We start from the raw sequence: 7,550 nt of genomic DNA, 5'->3' as shown, positions 1-7,550 counted from the left end.
GGACCACCACCCTGAGCGACTTGGGGGGGGGGGGGTACTGTGCTTTGCTCAAGAGCACCTGGCAGGCAGGAGGTGAACTGGCATCTCTCCAGCTACCAATCCACACTCCATACTTTGGTCCACACTAGGACTTGAACCTGCGACCATATGGTTCCAAACCCATCTCCCTACGGACTGAGCTGCTGTCCCCCCCAAATAGTTCAACATGGACGTAATTCCTAGTGTAGTGGCCTTTGATATATTTCTTTAAATGAAACCACTAGCCATTTATAGACAAAATATCACAACATCTGGATGACAGTAAACTAAAAATATGTCATCTCACAGTATCGTCATGTCCACCCATCCCGATGCTAAATAGAAGATATGTCTTTCTGTAATTTAAAGCAAAGTAACAAACAAATCATTCTAAAGTTAGTAATAAGTTCCCCCTGATTCATTTAGTTCTAAAACACTTTAAGTGTAGCAGAAGTGAAAAACTACAAGAAAAAGATGCCCTTTGTGATCTGAAATCAAAAGTGAAATCAAAACCTTCTGCATGGCCAGACAACATGTGGGATTAGTAAGAAAATGTTGTTTTGTAATTTGGGGTAAAAAGACTTTTTGAGGCACCACAGAGACTGTGAACATCATTCTCTGGCATTATTGTGATTCTATTTACAGAAAAACAGAAACTCCTTTTTTCAATAAATATGGTACAAAAAGTTCAAATTTAAAACAGAAGTAGCATCAACCGATGCTTTATGAGTCCCTAGGATAGAACTGTTGAATTAAGGTTGCGTACTGCTGACAGATAACATCAAATAACAGTATGTTCTGACAGCCGCTGTCACAATAAGTTGTGACATCAAAAAAGCCGAGGGACTCTCCAGACTTTCAGGATGCATGTCATCTGATCTCACGGCGGCATCACTTGGATGTTGTGTATTTGATCAACCTGGGACAGAACAAATAGGTCATCTTGACAATGCAGCATTGTTTCCGTTGATTTCCTCCAGTCCTCCCCAGCTCAGGTGAACTCATCAAACACATCTACATGTAACTCCAACATCAATCGGCCACCTGTTGTACCGACTTCACATCAGTTTCACACCCACAGCACGGGGTCAAGGGTCTACAGATGGAGCTGATTACATGCAACAAGGCCAGAACGTCTTCCAACTTGTCCAAGATCAGAGTGTCAAAAAGAAAGAGAGAGGAAAGGGTAAAGCAACAGCAAGAGAGAAGACACTGAACATAGTACTTCTTTCTCACATCGCTAGCAGCACACTCAGGCAAAAAACAAAATGCAGCCTGTGTGCACCCGATGCATTGTTATAGTATAACAGCTATGATTCAGCCCTGATTCAACAGCCACAGTATTGATAACACATTCAACAGCAGGGCTGTGTGCCCAAGCCAGAATAAGTGATATATCTCCATTATAGACAGAACCGCAACATAGACCCTAAGTTAAAGTGTTCAATTATCTTGTATAATATTATGTATTTACCGTGCTTTTTATATCCTTCTTGTGTAATGGAAAAATAGCTAGGCAATATGTCTCTAAGACCCGTTTATTGTACTTTCAATGTTAAGCTACACAGAAATTATTTTTTTAGAAATAACGTTAGCTACTGATGCTGTCTTAAATTAGATGCTACGTGAGAGGCACAGACTGGAGCTTATAATGTATACCTGTGCCTAGTAAAACAATTGTAGAAATTAATAAGCAGCACAACAGACACACAATGCCAGCGGTTAAGAAGAAGCTTTGTCGCTTTACTCACCATTTAAACAGCCAGCTGAAGGCAGCAGGTGCCCCTGAATCGTTGAGCCGTGATAGCTAACGTTACCTAGCTCGGCTAGCTAGCTAGCTGGTACTGACGGTCTGGCTCCGAACTCCGCGGATTTTCCTCACTTGTTGCACTTGTTTCGGCGCTAAATATTTCTTTAGTTTCCTCAACATCTTGTTTTCCAACGGAGTGGACTTTGGGTCACATGGAAACCGTTTTATAATGTTCATTTTTCGTGCTAGCAAAGTTACGGAATTTTACGGAAGCCCATTTCCGCCAACGTGATGAAAAAAATCCTCCTCATCAAAAATCCTGTCAATGAGAAACTCAAAAATACCGACTTAGCTGGTATCTCAAAAAAGAGAAGCTTTCTCATAATATAGTAAGTCATTATTTTAAGATACTATCTCATTATTTTGAGATAATGACTCATTATTTTGAGAACGTTTCTTAAATACTAATTAAGTCATTTTTAGATATAGACTATCTCATTATTTTTGAGATAGTCATTATTTCGACATATCTCATTTTGAGAAATTATTAGGAGACTCATGCGAGACTAGTCAGGATATAATTTATAATGATCTTGCCCTTTTTTTGATGAGATAAACAGCCAAATTTAGCCTACTGTATCCCAGCCATTATGGCAAACACTGTCATGCATTAAAAAAAACTAGTCTTGTTGGAATCTATGAGCCGTGTTTCGTGCTGATTTCCTGATTAACAATGTAGGCATTCTATTGAGCAGGTCAAAAAAGTGTGGACATCAAGGACGAGTGACTTAGGCCTACAGTCTTTTGTTGCACAAATACTATCTTTTGTTCTTTCTATCTTTGTTCTTTGTTCTCTCCTTGGTGTTTTTTCGCTGCTAATTCCTAATCTTTATGACTACTAGATAAGCGTTAATTAAAGAGAGCTGCATAATTATATCTTAGGGACCTGCGCCAATGGCCCCTCACCACCACCTCCTCCAGCTGACACTTTAGCCTGGTTTCTCCTCAAGCACTGCACTGCACTCCCAACATTTCAACGCTCTCATCCTCCTCGAATTATCTCATCCTGACCCAGTGCTTTCACCTAGTTTCTGTAAATGGAAGGGGATTCACCCACGCTCCAATGACATGGAAGTAATAAAAACCACAACATTTCGTTCCCCGTTGCCCAGAGCAGAGTTATAGGTGTTTGTGGAATCCCTACCAGTGAAATCACAGAGAAGCATATCAAATGAAAGTCAATATTATCACAAGCCACTGACATGGAGGGAAACTAGAAATGGATGCAGCTCATAAAAAATATCTTGGCCCAGTAAACAACTTCACATAACTTCACAATCACTGATCATAGCTGAAAATGAAGCGGGGTGGAGAAGTGTGGGTGCCGCCTTTGGTCTTATGCAATTACCATGACATAAAAATTCATCACAACCAGCTTGCCTGCCCGGGTGCTCGCATCTCAACCAGAACGACAGCAATCTGTCAGCTCATCTGCGAGCCCACCCCAAGGAGGGGCAGGACAGGCGGAAAATAATAACAGACTGGACAACAAAAGGCTTAGCCAGGATCGTGTGGTTATGAGTTGAGCTTATTAAAAACCACAGTGGAAAATAAATATGCAAACACCGAGCCCGCCCACTAGCAGAGAACACAATAAAATATGGTGTGAAAGACAGAGAGCGAGGAAGGAGGGAGAGCAAACACCCCACTGCTAATTTAATAAACTTACTATAGCAGGCTATGCAATTCCATTATGTTGTATCATCTGTCCTGCGGAGCTTGAATCAGTTCCTTGGGGAAGGTCACGACAAATGACAGACATACTCAGATACAATTAAGTCATTCGGGTTCCCAAATTCCAACATCACCCCAGCAGGTTTGGAAGCTGATTGATTCTGACGTCACTTGTCAGAAGAAAGAGTCAAACATGGTGAATCCTTGTGGAGACGGGTCAGGAGGTATCCACCTTCTACATTTCCACGTAACAATATTTGTCCAATATCTCAGCAAAGGTTATGCAAGCTGATTTGTACCACGCATTTGTATTGTTTGCTTTTGTAAGGTTGAGTGCAACACACATCAATAGAGCATCGTGTCATCTTGTGCACTTCACTTCCCACCGCACACAGATGAAAGAGATTGGATTAGAAGTGTTGATCCGAGCAAGTAATTGCTGCTTTGCTGGACAGTTGACCCACGTAAGCACTGGGAAATCGGACAGTGGCGTGTTTGGGATGAATCATCCGTCGATCATCTGAATGCATGAATCACACAAAATTCTAATTTTCTATTTTACATTTCACAAGCACCTTATGCACAAAGCCATGGCCCAAAGTATATTTGTACATTTCAAGTCTATTTTCTTATGATTAACTGCAGCGATGGTTGTTGAACTAGGTTCTCTGGAGCTGCCAAAAGAGGATGAGGTTGATACGGTTGGGGTTGTGATTGGATAACGACAGCAGTTTGCTTGGCTATAGTGACCAAACCTCTTATTATGGAAGTCGGGGTTGATTGTCGGTTTTATAAAAACTGAGACAGGGATAGTCTCACTTTGCCAGACCTTCCTCCACAGCGCTGCAAAGGAGGCTCTGGCTAGTCCACACAGCATTCTGGGATGGGAGAGAAACACACTCTGGTTTATTGGCATTTCTTTGAACCAATAACAATTGTCTTGGGCGGCGCTAAGCGCTGCAAAATTCTCTCGGGAAGGAACTTGTACGTTGAATCGACTGGAGTTTAAAATTTCAACACAAAGAAAGCGTTAGGTAACATGTTAGCCGAGTCCTGCAGTGGCCCGGGTTTGAATCCGACCTGCAGACCTTTGCTGCGTGTCATCCTCCCATCTCTCTCCCCCTTTCATGTCTATCCACTGCCTCTATAATAAAGGGGAAAGCCCCAAAAAGTAATCTTTAAAAGGAAAATATCCAGCCAAAAAAGACATCATTGATCTAGATTATGACAGGAGAGACCATAGTTACCGTCTCAAATATAACCAAGTCATTTAGTTGCCTAAACATAACATAACGTAACATAAGCTAACAAGAACAGAGTTGGGAAATCAGACAGCACCCATATGAATACACAATGAAAACAATGTCATTCTGCAGATGGGTGCCACTATTGTCTCATTCAGTCCTAAGGATGCCTGCCTCTCATGACTTAATAATATCTTAAGTTTTTCACTCTTTCAAAACTACATGTAGACATACATATCCAGCACACACACTGCCTTGTTACTATGACGGTGAATGTTAGAAATCCTTTACATGATCAGAATGTAGCGGTTCTAACAGCAGCAGAAGAAAACAAAGCAAGTGAAGAAAAGGCTACTTCGCTCTTGTCATTAGTCAGAGAAAAGAGGCTGTCACGTCACGTATGGTCAGTGGGAGTGCAGTACAACGTGGATTTATTCCTTATGTGCCACACTGCATTTATTACCCGGGTGAAATTTTAGACAAGAGACCAATAAGGGCGAGCCTGTTATCTCACACGTCTGACTGTCAGCTTTGGTTGCAAAAGCTCAAAACTACAAAGAGAAAATGGGACTTACAAACATATGAGTGAATGTTTATGAATATTTAGACACATTTTGGCATTTTAATGAGTTGTTCATTTTTGGAGTGTGATCAGTGCTGCCATAAAAACCAATAGTGACAAATACATCCTCACATTGTTTGCCTTCCTAACTGTCACAGAATGACATCATGCTGTTCTCTGTGAGTTCAAATCGGAGCCTTCTCTGCACCATCAGGAAATGATGTGTTCCATGGGTAGGACTGGAGCAGGATGCATGCATTGGCTCTGCATCCTTTCTGCAAAGAAGTACGAGTTTCTCAGCTGCAATTTCAAGACAAAGCCGCAGTCGTGTGCAACATCTTCACCCAGGCCAAATATCATTGTCAAATGAGGAGGTGTGTGAAGACAGATGAGGGGATTAAAGGGTGAAATAACATGTCCCACATCCAGATAGGAGATGCAACAGTTAGTCAGTATATTTAAAAAAAAGGAATCATTAACTAATTTGATAATCTATCAAGCGTTGCAGATGCAAAAAGGACCAACATTTTCTGGCCTTAGCTTCTTAAATCTGCTGCTTTTTTCTGTTTTAAAACATTGTAGATGAAATGTCTTAAGGTATTGAACTGTCTGTTGAACAATATAAGACACTTGAACACATCACCTAGTGCTCTGGAAAACTCTAATCCACATTTTTCTTTTACTACTAATTTACATTTTATTGTCCAAACGATAATTGATAATGAAAGTAACTGTTTGTTCAATTTATGTAGTGCTGCAACTAACGATTTTATCAACCAGTTATTTATTGTTTAGTAAAATATGTCCATCATGACAGTTCATAATCACAATTTCTGAGGTGACATTTTCATACACAAGGTGCCATTTTCTTTTTGTAAAACAAAATTTCCATTTGACTATGATGTAAAGCAGAAAATATATTCATATTTGAGAAGCATGAATCATCCAAATGTTTGCCATTTTTTGCATGAGATTAATCCACTAATTGCTTTAGCTCTAAATTTCTTACTGACATTTCTGTGGTTTGGGGGATGCAGGCGTATGAGTAGTGCATTACAGATGCTAAAGAGTCTGGATTTTAGAAAAGAACCTGTAATGTGAGAAAAAGCTGCATCCACAACATTGAATCTCAACTCACGTCATATCACTGAGGAGGCAATTTCAGATCCATTTCTCTTCTGACTGCTTCTGGAACAATCTTTTCTGGTGCAATTACGGGGGATAGCTCATCCACACAAGACAGTTTGCACATGCATCTTTGTTTTCCATCTCTATTAAGTTGTCTTATAAGTGCTGAGAGAAAACAATCACGCTGCAACCATATGAAAAAGAGATCCTTTGGTAAATATTGCGCTGCCATGTTTGGCTCTCAGTTGAAGAAATAACATTTCAAGTCCCTTCTGCTTTACAGTTTTTAGCCAACTCAGGGCTTTGGATAAGATGGCCAGCCCACACTGACAGCGTACACCTTCTGGATTGAGACAGTAATAGCATTACCACCAACGAGGCCAGCACACAATATAAACACAGAATCCTGTTTCTGCAAAATCGTGACTCCCGTATCATCTTATATCATCTATACACACCATGCACAAAGCAAAACAATCATTAAAACTAACATTTTTGTCACTGATGAAAGTCTGAGAACACAACAGCTTCAAAGAAATAGAAGTTGGAGCTTGTTTGCTGTTTTTCAACAATTAATACCTACTCTGACTGCAGTGGCTCCAGGGCTTTGGTAACCAAGACAGATTGTTTCAGAGGTGGGCCTTGAGGTCTGAGCTGAGGGTAGCAAATAGTCAGGAAACTGTCAAGTCTTTTTGTTTTGGAATGCAATTACACCAGCTAGATAAACAGTGGTTATATCCCAGTATAATTACACACTTTGTAGCCATATTGCTTTTCCAACTGGGCTACAGATTATCACTTTGTGCACTGCGAAAAGTATCTTCTCAATCAAATACTCTTAGAAATCAATCAAAAAATACTATTTAAAGCATATCATGTCCTCAAAAGAAATGAATACAACTTGAAATGGAGGTACAGTACATGTTTGTGTTTTTAAAAAAACACTCTTTGGATGATTTTATGTAGATCTTAGTGATCCCGTAATACCATATTTGAAGTCTCTTTCCCAAAATTCCGCCTTGGTGCAGAATTACAGCTATTGAGGAGGAGGGGGGATGTGGCCTTGACTAACTGCCACTTTGCTCGTTTGAAAGCCATGATGTCTCTCTCTCAT

The 7,550-nt window shown here is 40.3% G+C and overlaps 1 protein-coding gene across 3 annotated transcripts in view; it reads right to left on the bottom strand.

The window, feature by feature from the left end:
* The window catches only part of btbd11a (BTB (POZ) domain containing 11a), a 172,761-nt gene that overhangs the window by 163,329 nt on the left and 1,882 nt on the right, over nucleotides 1-7,550 (bottom strand). The window contains exon 1 of one of the 3 annotated variants that reach the window (XM_032505610.1): nucleotides 1,770-2,058. The exons of the other annotated variants lie outside the window; for them this stretch is intronic. The gene's annotated coding sequence lies outside the window, so the exon portion shown is untranslated. Of the gene's footprint in view, nucleotides 1-1,769; nucleotides 2,059-7,550 lie in introns of those variants that run through there. 3 annotated transcript variants of the gene reach the window in all.

This window comes from Etheostoma spectabile, chromosome 23, assembly GCF_008692095.1.
Source record: "Etheostoma spectabile isolate EspeVRDwgs_2016 chromosome 23, UIUC_Espe_1.0, whole genome shotgun sequence".
Taxonomy (NCBI): Eukaryota; Metazoa; Chordata; class Actinopteri; order Perciformes; family Percidae; genus Etheostoma; species Etheostoma spectabile.
This window is presented reverse-complemented; position numbering and strand designations above follow the sequence as displayed.